This window comes from Schistocerca cancellata, chromosome 4, assembly GCF_023864275.1.
Source record: "Schistocerca cancellata isolate TAMUIC-IGC-003103 chromosome 4, iqSchCanc2.1, whole genome shotgun sequence".
Taxonomy (NCBI): Eukaryota; Metazoa; Arthropoda; class Insecta; order Orthoptera; family Acrididae; genus Schistocerca; species Schistocerca cancellata.
Window position 1 is genome coordinate 63,550,002 of NC_064629.1, and position 16,484 is coordinate 63,566,485.

Sequence of the window (16,484 nt, forward strand, 5' to 3'; positions counted from 1 at the left end):
ATGTTTCTACATTCCTTTCCAAAGTACTTTTGTCTAGATGAGGCTATTAATGTTGGAAGACGTTAACTACATACACTGCCTGACAAAGAAAGTGAATCACCTAGAAGGGGAGAGAAAACAAAATCAAACTTCAAGAGTTGAGGGGATGTGTGATGTCATATTTCAGTGCTTATGATTCTCAGTCAAATTTACAAAGAACTTGGCCCATTTGTTAGTGTGAGACTACACCCTCTTTGGTCTGGATGCTTGCACAGATTTTTTTTTAGCAAGGGTGTCATAAAGCTATTCTATCCTCTTCCAAGGAAAGCTGGCTCACAACTGTTGTAATTGTTCCTTTATATCATGGATACAGGCACTGAGATGGAGTTGATGTCCAAACTGGTACTACATATGTTCTTTCAGGGACAGATCTGGGGATCTTTCAAGCTGTGGGAGTACCTCAACATCATGCAGACAGTTCATAGAGACATGTTTCCTGTTGAAAAATGACAACACAATTCTGTGGTTTGAGAGGTAATGCTTGAGGATGCTGGATGTCCCTGATGTACTATTGTGCACCAGAGCTCCCTCAGTCACTACCAGCCATAAACTGAATCATACATGATGGATACCTGCACAGTGATATGAGGAGTAACACCTATGTGCCCCTTCAAAACATTGGAAGCAAGGGACCTCTCCCCATATCACCACCATGCTCGCCAGTGCTGGTGATCTGGGGTAGTGCAGAACTCGGGTTCATCACTAAACACGATGTGATGCCATTCATTGGCAGTCCCAGCTTCTCAGTCACGGAACCACTACAGATGCAGCCATTTGTGATATGGTGTTAACAGCAGCGTATGCACAAGTGATAATTCCCAAGTCCAGCTGCTGCTAGTCTCCAACCAGTGGTGCAGGCTGACACACAATGTTGCAGGGCATCTATTACTTGTTATCAAATAGCAGGCAGAGATGTGAATGGATTACGATGTACTTGGTGGAAAATACGGTGATGCTCCCATGTTGTGGTCAGATGTGATCAATTATAATATTTACAATGAGTATTCCTGAAATATAATACAAGTCACTGTTTTCAATTAACAGACTGAGTGAGTCACATTTACACTATGTGATCAAAAGTATCCAGACACACCCCAAAACATAAGTTTTTCATATAGGGTGCATTGTGCTGCCACCTACTGCCATGTACTCCATATCAGTGACCTCAGTAGTCATTAGACATCATGAGAGAGCAGAATGGGGCACTCCGTGGAACTCATGTACCTCGAACATGGTCAGGTGACTGGATGTCTCTTGTATCATACGTCAGTATCCGAGATTTCTGCACTCCTAAACATCCCTAGGTCCACTGTTTCCGATGTGATAGTGAAGTGGAAACGTAAAGGGACTCATACAGCACAAAAGCGTACAGGCCGACCTTGTCTGTTGACTGACAGAGACCACCGACTGTTGAAGAGGGTCATAATGTGTAATAGGCAGACATCTATTCAGATCATCACACAGAAATTCCAAATTGCATCAGGATCCACTGTGAGTACTAGGACAGTTAGGCGGGAGGTGAGAAAACTTGGATTTCATAGTCGAGTGGCTGCTCATAAGCCACACATCACGCCAGTCCCCCCTGCGGGTCCGGGGATTAGAATAGGCCCGAGGTATTCCTGCCTGTCGTAAGAGGCGACTAAAAGGAGTCAATCCCCCTCACGGGGGTAGTTAGCGCCTGCGTCCGGAGACGGACGGTTCCATGACCTATAATCGTGGTCTTTTTGGTTTTTCACTTCTCGTCTCTTCCTTCCTTTTGTTGGTTCCTTTCTTTGCTCTTCTCCACCTCACTGTCTTCCTTACTCTTTCCCTTGACTTCTCCTTGCCTTCTCATTGCCTTTTTCTCCTTGCCTTCTCATTGCCTTTTTCTCCTTGCCTTCTCATTGCCTTTTTCTCCTTGCCTTCTCATAGCCTTTTTCTCCTTGCCTTCTCATTGCCTTTTTCTCCTTGCCTTCTCATTGCCTTTTTCTCCTTGCCTTCTCATTGCCTTTTTCTCCTTGCCTTCTCATTGCCTTTTTCTCCTTGCCTTCTCATTGCCTTTTTCTCCTTGCCTTCTCATTGCCTTTTTCTCCTTGCCTTCTCATTGCCTTTTTCTCCTTGCCTTCTCATTGCCTTCTTCTCCTTGCCTTTTCTGGTCTCCGCCTTGGCGTTTGAGACAGTCTGTCCTCTTTCTCCCTCTCTTTCTTCTTTTTCCTCTTCTTCCTTCCTCCCTGTGCGTGCCTGAAGGCCGACCCACGCGTTCGCACGCGTAGCCGGTGACGGGGTAACGCGTAAGTCCCCGCCCTGGGTAGACATGTAAGGCACGCGCGTACCCCCTGGTAAAGGCCAGGCCCGGTGAGGGGTGATTGCCTGAGCTGATACCTTCTGACCATGCCGATTGGTCCCTCCGTCTGTTTCTCGGGAGGTGTGACCTGAGGTGTAAACATTCACCTAAGGCGGGAGTGCCCTCTGAGAGGGTCCCCACAAGGAAGGAGCGCGCCATCAGAGACGCTGGCACTCATGGGGGATTCCTCCGCAATGGATTCTACTCCATCTCTCTCGACTTCGACCCAAAAACGGAAACGTGACCAGCCAACAGTGACAAAAGTACTACCGCCTGCCCCACAGTTCCTCGTAGTTTCTCGATCTGAGGACGGAAAGGATTTTTCCTCTGTCAACCCTTTCGTTATCCAGAAGGGCGTAGATGCCATAGCCGGATCTGTCAAATCTTGTACCAGGTTGCGTAACGGCACCTTATTACTAGAAACTGAGAATGCCTTTCAGGCACAAAAACTGCTTCGGGCCACCCTCCTGTACACGTTCCCTGTCCGGGTGGAGGCCCACCGAACTTTGAATTCGTCTCGTGGTGTAGTCTATACTAGCTCCCTCGACGGATTGACTGACGAGGAGCTTCAATCTTTCCTCGCTGAGCAGGGCGTGACGGCTGTCCATCGGGTCATGAAAAAGGTCAACAATGACCTTGTACCGACCCGGACACTTTTCTTGACCTTCGATAGTGTTAAGCTGCCATTGTGCATCAAGGCGGGCTACGAGGTTATTTCTGTTCGCCCCTATGTCCCGACACCTACGCGCTGCTACCAGTGTCAGCGTTTCAATCACACTCGACAGTCTTGTTCCAATGCGGCTAAATGTGTCACTTGTGGCAGGGATGCCCATGAGGGTGACTGTCCACCTCCGTCTCCTCGTTGTGTGAACTGTCAGGGTGACCATGCCGCATCCTCCCGCGACTGTCCTGTCTATAAGGAAGAACGCTGTATCCAAGAAATTCGGGTCAAAGAGAGAGTGTCCACCTCGGCTGCTCGCAAGCTATTGGCTAGTAGGAAGCCCACGCTGCTCCCAGCGGGGAAATACAGTACTGTCCTCGCCTCTCCTCGGACTACCCGGGAGGTAGCAACCCAGACATGCGATCTGACCTTCAGCACCATGGTCGTCCGTTCGGCCAGTGCTAAGATCACGCGGTCGACATCTCCTCTTCCTCCCATCACCCCACAGACACCAGCCCCTTCCTCAGCTTCTGCTAAGTCGAAGACCCCGAAGTCAGATGCACGGGCCTTCAAGAAGGAACCATCCCGTGCAGACTTCCTCCGTCCCTCGACCTCCCAGCCTTCGACCGGTACTTCCACCAAACGTCCTTCCAAAAAGGCGCATAGGAAGCATAGTTCTCCTTCTCCGCCATGGCGCATTTCTTCTCCTGCACCACCCAGCGGTTGCCGCCCCAGGCCGTCATCCGTTTCGCCTGGCCGCACCGCTGGTAGCCGTACATCTGGCCGTTCACCGGCGGAGGAAGCTCCCCCTCCCGGCCATCCTCCCGAGATGGCCAATGACCCTATAGACCCCATGGACTATGACTGTCCGCCTACTGATAGCGGCGGCAGTGCTCGCTCGAAGCCAGGCCCTAAGCGGCCTTCGAGGTGACCCCTTCTCTCATCTTCCTTTTCTTACGATGGCACTTATTCACTGGAATATTCGCAGCATTCGCTCCACCCGAGAGGACTTGAAGTTGCTGCTCCGCTTGCATCGTCCGCTCGTCGTAGCCCTCCAGGAAACGAAGCTATGCCCATGCGATCAAATTGCCTTGGCACACTACACCTCTGTGCGTTTTGACCTACCCCCCAGTGGTAGGTATCCCAGCTCATGGAGGGGTTATGTTGCTGGTCCGGGATGATATTTACTACGATCCCATCACGTTGCACACCGGCCTGCAGGCAGTTGCCATCCGCATTACTCTCCCCACTTTTACGTTTTCCTTTTGTACCGTTTACACTCCATCGTCATCTGCCGTTACCAGGGCAGACATGATGCAACTTATTGCTCAGCTACCTGCACCATTTTTGTTAACTGGAGACTTCAATGCCCACCATCCCCTTTGGGGCTCTCCAGCATCCTGCCCGAGGGGCTCCTTGTTAGCAGACCTTTTCAACCAGCTCAATCTTGTCTGCCTCAATACTGGCGCCCCTACTTTTCTTTCAGACACATCTCACACCTATTCCCATTTAGACCTCTCTATATGTACTCCCCAACTTGCACGCCGGTTTGAGTGGTATGCACTTGCTGATACATATTCGAGCGACCACTTCCCGTGTGTTATCCATCTCCTGCAGCATACTCCCTCTCCGTGCTCCTCTAGTTGGACCATCTCCAAGGCAGACTGGGGGCTCTTCTCTTCCAGGGCGACCTTTCAGGATCAAACCTTCACAAGCTGCGATCGTCAGGTCGCACACCTCACGGAAATCATTCTCGCTGCTGCTGAATATTCCATCCCTCACCCTCCTTCTTCTCCACATCGCGTACCGGTCCCCTGGTGGACCGCAGCATGTAGAGATGCTTTACGTGCTCGTCGACGTGCTTTACGCACCTTTAAACGCCACCCTACAGTGGCGAATTGTATTAATTATAAACGATTACGTGCTCAGTGTCGTCGTATTATTAAAGAAAGCAAGAAAGCCAGCTGGGCTGCTTTCACAAGCACCTTAAACAGTTTTACTCCTCCTTCTGTTGTCTGGGGTAGCCTGCGCCGGCTATCTGGCACTAAGGTCCACTCCCCAGTTTCTGGCTTGAAGGTCGCGAATGACGTCCTTGTGGCCCCTGAGGCTGTCTCCAATGCCTTCGGCCGCTTTTTCGCAGAGGTTTCGAGCTCCGCTCATTACCACCTTGCCTTCCTCCCCCGCAAACAGGCAGAGGAGGCTAGGCCACCTGACTTCCGCTCCTCGAATTGTGAAAGTTATAATGCCCCATTCACCATGCGGGAACTCGAAACCGCACTTGGCCGATCACGGTCCTCCACTCCAGGGCCTGGTTCTATTCATATTCAGATGCTGAAGAACCTTTCTCCTGCGGGTAAAGGTTTTCTTCTTCGTACATACAATCGCATCTGGATTGAGGGACATGTTCCCGCATGCTGGCGCGAGTCTATTGTTGTCCCGATTCCTAAGCCGGGGAAGGACAAGCACTTGCCTTCCAGTTATCGACCTATCTCGCTTACCAGCTGTGTCTGTAAAGTGATGGAGCGAATGGTTAACTCTCGATTGGTTTGGCTGCTCGAGTCTCGACGCCTACTTACCAATGTACAATGTGGATTTCGTAGGCGCCGCTCTGCTGTTGACCATCTGGTTACATTGTCGACCTTCATTATGAATAACTTCTTGCGGAAGCGCCCGACCGCGGCTGTGTTCTTTGATTTGGAGAAGGCTTACGACACCTGTTGGAGGGTGGGAATTCTCCGCACCATGCATACATGGGGCCTTCGCGGTCGCCTCCCTCTTTTTATTCGTTCCTTTTTAATGGATCGACAGTTCAGGGTACGTGTGGGTTCTGTCCTGTCCGACACCTTTCGCCAGGAGAATGGGGTGCCACAGGGCTCAGTTTTGAGCGTCGCTCTCTTCGCCATCGCGATCAATCCAATAATGGATTGCCTCCCAGCTGATGTATCAGGCTCCCTTTTTGTGGACGATTTTACCATCTATTGCAGCGCGCAGTGTACACGTGTCCTGGAGCGCTGTCTTCAGCGTTCTCTTGACTGTCTTTACTCCTGGAGTGTCGCCAATGGCTTCCGTTTTTCTGCCGAGAAGACAGTCTGTAGTAACTTCTGGCGCTACAAAGAGTTACTCCCACCGTCCTTACAACTCGGTCCCGTTGCTCTCCCAATCGTGGAGACAACCAAATTTTTAGGCCTTACATTTGACAGGAAACTTAGCTGGTCTCCACATGTGTCATATTTGGCCGCCCGTTGTCCCCGTTCTTTAAATGTCCTCCGTGTTCTCAGTGGTATGTCGTGGGGAGCGGATCGAACCGTCCTACTTCGTCTATATCGGTCGATCGTCCGCTCCAAGCTGGATTATGGGAGCTTCGTATACTCCTCTGCACGGCCATCCATCTTACGCCGCCTCAACTCCATACAACATCGGGGTTTACGACTTGCGATCGGAGCATTTTATACCAGTCCCGTAGAGAGTCTTCATGCTGACGCTGGCGAATTGCCACTCACCTACCGGCGCCATATACTGCTTTGTCGGTATGCCTGTCGGCTACTGTCAATGCCCGACCATCCGTCTTATCGTTCCTTTTTTGACGACTCTCTTGACCGTCAATACGGGTTGTATGTCTCTGCCCTGCTACCCCCTGGTGTTCGCTTTCGTCGCCTCCTTCAACACCTTAATTTTTCACTCCCTGCAACCTTTCAAGTGGGCGAGAGCCGCACGCCACCTTGGCTCCAGGCTCAGGTCCGCGTTCACCTTGACCTCAGCTCGCTCCCAAAAGAGGTCACTCCTGGTTCGGTCTACCACTCCCGTTTTTTGGAACTTCGTTCGAAGTTCATCAACATGACTTTCATTTATACAGATGGCTCTAAGACCAATGACGGGGTCGGGTGTTCCTTTATTGTCGGGGCACAAAGTTTCAAATACCGGCTCCATGGCCATTGTTCGGTCTTCACAGCTGAGCTCTTTGCCCTCTACCAGGCTGTTCTTTACATCTGCCGCCACCGAAATTCTGCTTATGTCATCTGCTCAGATTCCCTGAGCGCCATCCAGAGCCTCAGTGATCCATACCCGGTTCACCCTTTCGTACACCGGATCCAACGCTCTCTTCAGCAGCTGGTGGATGTCGGTTCTCCAGTTAGCTTTATGTGGGTTCCTGGCCATGTCGGTATCCCTGGGAACGAAGCTGCAGATGCCGCGGCCAAGGCTGCGGTCCTCCAGCCTCGGACAGCTTCTTGTTGTGTCCCTTCGTCCGATTTTAGCAGGGTCATTTGCCGGCGCATCTTATCGCTGTGGCATGCCGATTGGGCTGCACTTACAGACAACAAGCTTCGGGCCTTAAAACCTCTTCCCGTGGCTTGGACGTCCTCCTCACGCCCTTCTCGGCGGGAGGAGGTCGTTTTAGCCCGGTTAAGAATTGGACACTGCCGGTTCAGCCATCGCCATCTGCTGACAGCTGCGCCGGCGCCGTTCTGCCCATGTGGGCACTTGCTGACGGTTAGACACATTTTAATGTCCTGTCCAGATCTTAACACACTGCGCCTCGATCTTAACCTGCCTAATACTTTCGATGCCATTTTAGCGGATGACCCACGAGCAGCTGCTCGTGTTCTTTGTTTTATCAATTTGACAAACCTCGCTAAGGACATTTGATGATGTTGTTTTTTAATCCTATGCCTGTCAGTCTGTCCTTTATCGTGTTTTCCCTTTTAGTTGTTGTTGTCAACTTGTGCCTCGCGGTGCATTCTTAGAGTAGTCAGGGCGCTAATGACCATTGAAGTTGTGCGCCCTAAAACCACAAAAAAAAAAAAAAAAAAAAAAAAAAAAAATCACGCCAGTAAATGCCAAACAATGCTTCGCTTGGTTTCAAGAGTGTAAACATTGAATGATTGAACAGTGGAAAAATGTTGGGTGGAGTGACGAATCACGGTACACAATGTGGCAATCGAATGGCAGGGTGTGGGTCTGGTGAATGCCCGGTGAACGTCATCTGCCAGCGGGCATAGTGCCAACAGTAAAATTCGTAGGCGGTGGTGTTATGGTGTGGTCGTGTTTTTCATGGAGGGGGCTCGCTGCACCCCTTGTTGTTTTGCGTGGCACTATTACAGCACAAGACTACATTGATGTTTTAAGCACCTTCTTGCTTCCCACTGCTGAAGAGCAATTCAAGGATGGTGATTGCATCTTTCAACATGATGAAGCACCTGTTCGTAATGCACAGCCCAGCCTGTGGTGGAGTGGTTGCATGACAATAACATCCCTGTAATGGACTGGCCTGCACAGAGTCCTGACCTGAATCCTATAGAACACCTTTGGGATGTTTTGGAATCTCGACTCCATGCCAGGCCTCACTGACTGACATTGATATCTCTCCTGCTTGAGGATGCTGGATGTCCCTGGTGTACTATTGTGCATCAGAGCTCCCTCAGTCACTACCAGCCATAAACTGAAGTCATACCTGATGGATACCCGCATAATGATATGAGGAGTAACACTCTGTGACGAATGGGCTGCCACTCACCAAGAAATCTTCCAGCACCTGACTGAACGTATGCCTACGAGAATGGAAGCTGTCATCAAGGCTAAGGGTGGGTCAACACCATACCGAATTCCAGCATTACCAAAGGAGGGTGCCATGAACTTGTAAGTCATTTTCAGCCAGGTGTCTGAATACTTTTGATCACATAGTGTATATGTAGACTGCACAAACGTTTGTTTATATTTTTAACTGACATTTAATATGTGGGATTATCAATTAAGTCAGTGTACAATACTCAGTATTTACATTTATTAGTGTCATTTAGACTTGATACATTGAAGATAGCAATTTTTATAGTTTTATTAGGTCATTTTCATGTGTACGTAAATGTTTGCTTATATTATAAATATGAGGGATAATCAGTAGGTGTAGCTTACTGTAGGTTACTGTTTAATTCTTTAATAATATTCACTAGATAACCTCTAGCAGATTACTGTGTCACTGTTTTTATCTTCTTTAGTATTCACTAGATAGCCCCTAGCAGGAAAATAAGTGCCAGATCTAGCTTCCAACACACATTTTTATTGTTTTTCATTGTTGAGTGTCCTTTTTGCCAACTAGAGTGTAGCCGTTAACCTTGTGTGGCAGTAGGTTTCCTTAAGTTTCTTATAGTAAATCACATATTAGCTAGATTGATACGGACTGTGTCTGCTGTGTGCGGCTGAAGGAGGAGTTAAACACAGTCGAAACACAGCTGTAAGCTTTGTTGGCCACAGTCAACAGGCTCCAGAGTGCCACCTTGATGTGTGGCTTGTATGGGGTGCCTGGGGCAGCCTCTGCTGTACTAGATGTGCAGGGGGGATGTCACAGCTCTGTCACTGACCCGACCTCAGGTGCGACTGAGCCGTCCAGCCCACTCTCATCTCAGTGTGGGTGGCAGACTGTGTCGAGGTCTCGAGCCTCAAGGCAAAGGCTGCATGGGGGATGCAGGTTCCTGCCAAATCCCATGCACTTTGCTAATAGATTCAGTGTGCAATCTGTTCAGGGGGTGAGGCTGAGCTGGTTGAGAATGCTCCTTCTGCCAGGATAGTGGCCACTCCTTTAGCAGTTCGGGACAGGTATGTGGGATAGGGATTTGTTAGTTATTGGGAGCTCCAATGTTAGGCAGGTCATGGAGCCCCTCAGGAACATAATGGCTAGGGTGGGGAAGAAGTCCAAAGTTCACTCGGTGTGCTTGCTGGGGGGCCTTGTCCAGGATGTGGAAAAGACTCTTCCGGTGGCTATCGAGTGTGCAGGTTGCAGCCAGCTGCAGATTGTTGCACATGTTGGCACCAACGATGCCAATCGTCAGGGTTCTGAGGAAATCCTTGGGTCCTTTCGACAGCTGGCTAAATTGGCGTAGACGGCCTCCATCTCTCGAGGAGTGGAAGCCAAGCTGACGATTTACAGCATCGTACCCAGGGTGGACCGGGGTCCTCTGGTTTGGAGTCTAGTGGAGAATCTAAACCAGAGGCTATGTCGACTGTGACGAAATGGTTGTAGATTCCTCAACCTACACTATGGGGTTGTAGGATGCCCCTTGATAGATCTGTGGTGGACTACACATTGTAAGCAGCTACATGGGTAGCACAGTAATTGTGGCATGCACATAGGTTTTTTTTAGATTAGGTTCCTCCCCACGGGAAACAAACCATTAGTCTGAAAAAATTACCAGTTCGTGACTATGATGTGGGTGTGCCAACTGTAAAAATTGTTAGTTCGCCGTAACAGGTCATTCCAAAGAATTTAAATATGCTTAATCTCATGTTAGTAAATTGTCGAAGTGTCTGTAGCAAGATCCCTGAGTTGCTCTCCGAAATAAACAGTAGTAATGCCAATATTGTATTAGGTACCAAAAGCCGGTGTAAACCAGACATAGATAGCAGTGTAATTTTGAACTCAGATTGGACAATGTTTAGGAAGGATAGAACTGATACTATAGGAAGTGGTGTGTTCATTGCAGTTAAAAGCTGTTTAAACGCAGTTGAGATCAATACTGGACCGGGCTGTGAAATAGTCTGGATAAAGCTGTCAATCGGAGGAGGAGTGTCCATTTTATTAGGATGTTTTTATAGACCACCAGCATCTGCAACAAATGTCACAGAATGTTTCAGGGAAAGTCTTGAGTACATAGGAAATAAATATCCAAATTATCCATTAGTTATAGGTGGAGAGTTTAGTCTGGTGTCCATTGACTGGGAAAATTACACATTTATCACAGGGGGGCAGAAGCAGAGACTCATGTGAAGTTATTCTAGGAGCGCTCTCAACATACAACCTTGACCAATTGGTTAGAAAACCAACTCGAGATGGCAACATATTAGATATCTTGGTGACAAACAGACCTGATCTTTTTGAGGAAGTTAATCTAGAAGAAGTTATTAGTGACCATAATGTCACTGTGGCTTCTATGCCAGTGGAAGGAAAAAAAAAAGCGTACAGTTTTCTTGTTTGGGAAAGCAAATAAAGTGTCATTAATGAATATCTTCATAGTCAGCTCCAAGTATTCACTACGGGACACAAAGGTACTGAGCATCTTTGGTTGGAATTTAAAGGTATTGTCCACCGCATTCTGGAGAATATAGGGGAGGGAAAAGATCCTCCTTGATTCAACAAACATATTAGGAAGTTACTGAGAAAGCAAAGAATTTTGCAAAGTTATTTTAAACGTAATCACTGCCCTGCTGACAAACAGAAATTATGCGAAATGAAAGCATCTGTCAAAAGGTCAATGAGAGATTCTTTTAATAAATTTGAAAGCAATATTTTATCTGCAGATTCTAAAAACAACCCCAAAAAATGTTGGTCGTACGTAAAATCTATGAACGCTACAAATAATGCAATACCTTCGCTTGCTGACAGTACGGGTAATGTAACGGATGATGATAAACAGAACGCCGAAATTCTAAACCTAGCTTTCAAAAACTCATTTACAGTAGAGGACTGCAACACCATTCCCTATTTCAATTACTGAACAAATGCAAAGATGGCTGACATAGTGTTTAGTGTATCTGGGACTGTAAAACTGTAAAGGCAGGGGTCATAGATTTGTGGTGATATGCATCAATATGTTCAACATGACTGACCAGCTCACTTTAAATTGTAATCAGCATGTAAATAATTGTAGTCTGAGTAATGAATTTACATGAAGCACCATCTGATTAATGTTCTGAAGGATTCAAATGTATGTTACATACACAGTACGTAAAATATTATATTTGAAGTGGAAAATGAGCAGAAAAAAATTAATGACTGCTAGGATAGTAGGTGTGGTGGTCCCAGCTCACTGTTCCATAGCATCCAATCATGTATTCTGGGCGCTTCACTTTTTTGTCAGGCAGTGTATTTGCCATGCTGGTGATTATGTCTGTACACTACACATTTTCCAGCAGTAGCATTTACTGCTTTATAATATGGGTTAACAGCACTGTGCCCAGTCGGAGAACCAACACCTACATGCATTGCTGGAGGAACACAAGGCAGTAAGAGCAAAATTATAATCTAGGCAATGTTCATCAAACGTTTTTTGGGACCATTTCTTCCAATAGGGGACACTCCTGAGAATGAAATCTTTCTGTACACACAGAAGTGTCCAAAAATGTCTCTTATAGCAGGGTCATTACTTGAAGCACTTCCATGATCCCCAAATTCAGTTAATTTTGCAACAATTCAGCTTCTGTGCAATTACCTAGGTCATCACATTCACCATGTGAATCACAAGTCGTGCACGACTCGACATCTGTGAGAAACAGATTCCTGTCTAGTACTACCAGCACTTAAGTGATTCACAGTCATATCACCTAGTTGCCATATGTGCTGGTCTCTCTTGTGCTAATATGCATGCATAATGTTATTCAAATGTGTGTACTTATTCAGTTGATAGTGCTAATTTATTATCAGAATATCTCAGAAGTTTACCGAAAGCTCTAATGGTGCTAGTGGAATAAGGTTTCCATTGGTTATTTCCTAGACTGAAAGTTGCTGTGAAAATGTTTCTGCTAATGAACTTCTTGAGAAGATGCTTATCTCGTGTGTCATTTGTGAATACCATGAAGTGATCAACTTGTGAGCTGTATGATGGCAGGGTAGAAAGTCATGAAATATCTTGAATGTAACTATAAAGTTGCAGAGAGACTGAGTGGCTCTACAGTTCTTACCTTCAGTGTGCGAAATTCCAGTACCATTCATAAGCATATTTAGGTATTGTTGGAGGGGGTGGGAGGTTAGTATTCCAAGCCTTCAGAACTATTCAGGGAGAAAAGAGAGAGAGATTGCAGATTAAGGTGAGGGTAAAATCCTCAACCTCCAGATGAAAAGGACCCACCTGTTGTGAGGATGGAAGGAGGAGGTGTCTGAGAGAGTAAGACGCACAAGGGAATATATTGGCAAGCATTGAGCCAGCATCAGTCCAAAGATGATATAATATTGGCAAGCATTGAGCCAGCATCAGTCCAAAGATGATATAGGGGCAGAGTAAGAAATAAAAGGAGATAGAGGAAGAGAAGCAAGAAGTGAAACGAAGAGTGAAACTAAAAACTGAAAAGGAGATGGGGTAGGAAAACAGAGAGAGAGAGAGAGAGAGAGAGAGAGAGAGAGAGGGGGGGGGGGGGTGATTGGGATAAAAAATTATTAAAAATAACTGAGCAAATAAATAATACAGGGTGTACATAAAGTCTGGGAACACTTTCAATTATTTATTGCACAAGAACCAAACATTGTGCAGATATCATACATATGTCATTTTGAAGAGAAACCCTAAAAGTTTTTTTTTTATGTATACTGCCACAGTGTAGTTTAGTAATTTTGCCAATAGTCAGACCTAATCACAAACACGGTGAGTTCAGGTATGGAGCGAGCTTTCTGTGTGTTGGAATTCAACAAAAACAAGTGCACTACAGCTGTTCAGCGGATGTTTAGAACTAAGGAACTAAGTACAATAAGAAACCACCAACAAGGAAGGCCATTTACCACTGGCACAACAAATTTGTTGTGACAGGTTGCTTGTGCCCCAGCAAAGAGAAGCAGACGTCCCAGTGTGAGTGAAGTGAGTGTGGAGCGCGTATAAGAGACATTCATAAGGAGTCCAAAGAAATCGGTGTGTCGTGCATCCAGTGAACTCGAAATGGCTCCAATGACAGTGTGGAAAGTCCTGCAACAGAAGCTGTCAATGAAACCATTCAAATTGGGCCAGTGCAGAAGCTCAATGACAATGACAAAGACAGGTGTCTTTGTTTTGTTTGCAGTTGCAACAATTGAATGAGGATGGTGGTGGCATTGTTGATCGCTTAATTTTTGGCAACGAAGCCACTTTTCACACTAATGGGGAAGTGAACAGGCATAATTGTTGAATCTGGGGTACAAAGCATCCACACAAATGCATTGAATTTGATCATGATTCCCCAAAGGTAAATGTTTTTTGTGCCTTGTCACATTGAAAACACTATGGGCGCCATTCTTTTTCGCCGAGAGCACTGTCACTGGATATTCCTACTTGGACATGTTGCAGCAATTGCTGATGCCTCAGATGCAATCGGACTCTCCATTCATCTTTTAGCAGGATGGAGCTCCACCCCATTTTCATCGTGAAGTTCGCTTGTACCTGAACACGGAGCTGCTACATCGATGAATCAGCCGTGCTACAGAAAGTGACAGCTGTTTCATGAAATGGCCTCCCCGATCACCAGATCTCACTGTGTGGGACTTTTTCCTGTGGGGACGCATTAAAGATCTCATGTATGTACCACATCTACCACATGATGTAGCAGAGCTCCGGGAGAGAATACGGGAAGTGACTGCCACAGTTGATCATGTCATGCTGGGATGGGTATGGCAAGAATTCGATTACCATATTGACATCTGCCGGGTCACTCATGGTTCGCATATTGAATGTTTGCAAAAAACTTTCAGAGTTTCTCTTCAAAGTGCAATATGTATGACATCTGTACAATGTTTAGTTCATGTGCAATAAATAATTGAAAGTATTCCTGGACTTTATGTATATACATCCTGTATATATAAAATAATAATAATAATACAACACAATCATACAGAACAAAATAAATGAAAATACAACTATGGAAGAGTTACAACTACTGGTTTATATAGGAGCACTCACTACACTAAATATACACACTAGGCAGAGATCAGAACAAACCAACACACAGAAGAAACCCACAAAACCAGCATGGCAACACAGGCTACAGATCAGAATAGAAAAACTGAGAAAAGACATCGGACAGCTAACACAATTTATAAGAAATGAAATATCAGACAAAAAACGAAAAAGGTTTGGTAAAATCTCACAACAAGAAGCAATAGAGCAATTAGATGAAAAGAAGCAGAAATTACAAGCATTGGCCAAACGACTTAGAAGATACAAAAAAAGTGAAAATAGAAGGAAACAAAACCAAACATTCAACACAAACCAAAAGAAATTTTACCAGACAATAGATAACACACACATTAAAATAGACAATCCACCAAACATAACAGACATGGAACACTTCTGGAGCAACATATGGTCAAACCCAGTACAACATAACAGGCATGCATGGTGGATACAAGCAGAAACAGACTCATACAAGATGATACCACAAATGCCTGAAGTGATAATTTTGCAACATGAAGTCACCCGAGCAATTAATTCTACACACAATTGGAAAGCCCCTGGAAATGATAAAATAGCAAATTACTGGCTAAAGAAGTTCACCTCAACACATTCACATCTAACTAAATTATTTAACAGTTATATTGCAGACCAATACACATTCCCTGATACACTTGCACATGGAATAACCTATCTGAAACCTAAAGATCAAGCACACACAGCAAACCCAGCTAAATATCGCCCCATAACATGCCTACCAACAATCTACAAAATATTAACTTCAGTCATTACACAGAAATTAATGACACATACAACACACAACAAAATTATAAATGAAGAACAAAAAGGCTGCTGCAAAGGAGCACGAGGATGTAAAGAGCAACTGATAATAGATACAGAGGTGACATATCAAGCTAAAACTAAACAAAGGTCGCTACACTCCACATACATTGATTACCAAAAAGCCTTTGATAGTGTACCCCACTCATGGTTACTACAGATATTGGAAATATACAAAGTAGATCCTAAATTGATACAGTTTCTAAACATAGTAATGAAAAACTGGAAAACCACACTTAATATCCAAACAAATTCAGATAACATCACATCACAGCCAATACAGATTAACCGTGGAATATACCAAGGAGACTCATTAAGTCCTTTCTGGTTCTGTCTTGCTCTGAACCCACTATCCAACATGCTAAATAATACAAATTAGGGATATAATATTACTGGAACATACCCACACAAAATCACACATTTGCTATACATGGATGATCTAAAACTACTGGCAGCAACCAATCAACAACTCAACCAATTACTAAAGGTAACAGAATTATTCAGCAATGATATAAATATGGCTTTTGGAACAGACAAATGTAAGAAAAATAGCATAGTCAAGGGAAAACACGCTAAACAAGAAGATTACATATTGAATAACCACAGTGACTCCATAGAAGCGATGGAAAAAACAGATGCCTACAAATATCTAGGATACAGACAAAAAATAGGAATAGATAATACAAATATTAAAGAAGAACTAAAAGAAAAATATAGACAAAGACTAACAAAAATACTGAAAACAGAATTGACAGCAAGAAACAAGACAAAAGCTATAAATACTTATGCTATACCAATATTGACCTACTCATTTGGAGTAGTGAAATGGAGTAACACAGACCTAGAAGCACTCAATACACTTACACGTTCACAATGCCACAAATATAGAATATATCACATACATTCAGCAACAGAAAGATTCACATTAAGCAGAAAGGAAGGAGGAAGGGGATTCATCGACATAAAAAACCTACATTATGTACAGGTAGACAATTTAAGAAAGTTC

General features: G+C 45.3%; 1 protein-coding gene across 2 annotated transcripts in view; it reads left to right on the forward strand.

The window, feature by feature from the left end:
• Positions 1 to 16,484, forward strand: part of LOC126183634 (dynamin-binding protein-like) — a 241,347-nt gene that overhangs the window by 124,109 nt on the left and 100,754 nt on the right. The gene's annotated exons all lie outside the window — the stretch shown is intronic.